A 1,727-nucleotide genomic window follows, 5' to 3' on the forward strand; every position below is an offset into this window, starting at 1 on the left:
GCTACAACATGGATGAACCCTGAGGATATTATCTGAGTGAAACAATGTAGTCACAAAAAGATAAATACTGTATGATTCCTCTTAAATGAGGTACCTAGAATAAACAAATTCAGAGAGACGGGAAGTAGAATGGTGGCTGCTGGGGAAGAGGAAGTGAAGTTAGTGTTTAATGGGGACAGAGTTTCAGTTGAGGACAATGAAAAGCTTCTGGAGACGGTGGGGGGGGTGGTGATAGTTGTACAACAATGTGAATGTACTCAATGTCACTGAACTGTACATTTAAAAATGATTAAGATGGTAAATGTTACGTTATGTATATTTTACCACACACAAAAAAATCCAGAACAATAACATCAGAGAACCCACCTCCCTGCCTTTGTCGGTCAGGACTAGCTGGGAGCCCACCAAGTGTTTGGAAGAGGCTTGTGTGGTTAAGGGGAGGGGCTGGGATGGGCAGCCTGCAGCAGGAGGGGCTAGCTGGGACTCCTACCATCCGCCTGTGTTCCATGACCCTGGGGGCAGAGTCTGAGCTCAAAGTGGGAGGGAATCTGGCCTCCAACTACACTCTGTAAATAAAAGCCATTTACACACTCCCAGGTATGTGACCGAGAGAACCGAAAATAGGGACTCAAATAAATAACATGTTCATGGATGGTCATAGTAGCACCATTCACAACAGCTCAAAGGTCCATCAGCTTGACACTGATATAACCCAGTGGAGGCTTCTGAGGGAATCACATAGGCAAACATGGCATTGCTGAGGGATGAGCTGGCTGAGATTGTGAGCTCATCCCAGATGGATAAACAAAATGTGCTCTATCTATACAATGGAATAGTATTCAGCCACGAAAAGGAACGAAGTCCTGATACATGCTGTATTATAGGAGGAGGAAGGAGGAGTGACTGCTAATGGATGTGAGATTTCCTTTAGGGGTGACACAAATATTCTAGAAGCCTCTAGAAGTAGTGGTCACACAAGATTATGAATGTCTTAGATGGCACTTAATTGTTCGCTTTAAAATGGTTAATTTTATGCTATGTGAATTTCACCTCAATTAAAAAAAAAAATTTTAAGCCATTTACGAGCCACAGATTGGACCTCCTTCTATGACCTTGAACTAACGGAAGGTCTCTGATCTCCACCTGCCCCACTCCTGGTGGCCTGCCACGTCCTCCGTCTTTACTCTCTCCCCTGAGCATTTCGGTATGGTTTTCCACCTTAAAGAGAACCTATCTCCTGTCTGGGCTACTCTCTGGAGATGTGCAAACCCACTCCTCTCTTTTGCCACAATCAGGCTCGGTAAGAAATTGTCTACACTTGCCGTCTGCAATTTTTAACCTCCCATCCACTTCTCAACCCACTTCCCCAGGTCTCCCGGGCCACTTCCGTGTTCCAGGGCTGCTGGGACCTGAAACGTCACCAGCGATGGCTCGCTTCGTCTCACTGCGAGGTTGTCATTCTCGGAAAGCAGAGCCCTTGGATCCGGGACTGAGTACGTGGCCTCTGTCCCTACCTGCATGTGGGGGACTTCTGCTCAGGATGCTCACATGGCCCCCCTCACTCCTTTAAGAACACACATTTTGTAGACATCTGCCAGTTCGAATCACGGTATGCTCCATTTGTAATGATGGAGGTCAGGGGCCTTCTGGGGCAATCTCGATTCTTACTTCCTGTCAAACCTGATTCAGGGAGAGCCACCTCTCCCTTCTCCTTTGTGTTTTTTTTT

At 46.6% G+C, this 1,727-nt stretch overlaps 1 protein-coding gene across 1 annotated transcript in view; it reads right to left on the reverse strand.

Moving 5' to 3' along the window:
* The window catches only part of ATP2C2 (ATPase secretory pathway Ca2+ transporting 2), a 71,836-nt gene that overhangs the window by 57,754 nt on the left and 12,355 nt on the right, over positions 1-1,727 (reverse strand). The window lies entirely within an intron of this gene.

The sequence above is a fragment of the Pteropus vampyrus genome, unplaced genomic scaffold (assembly GCF_000151845.1).
Source record: "Pteropus vampyrus isolate Shadow unplaced genomic scaffold, Pvam_2.0 Scaffold166, whole genome shotgun sequence".
Lineage (NCBI taxonomy): Eukaryota > Metazoa > Chordata > Mammalia > Chiroptera > Pteropodidae > Pteropus > Pteropus vampyrus.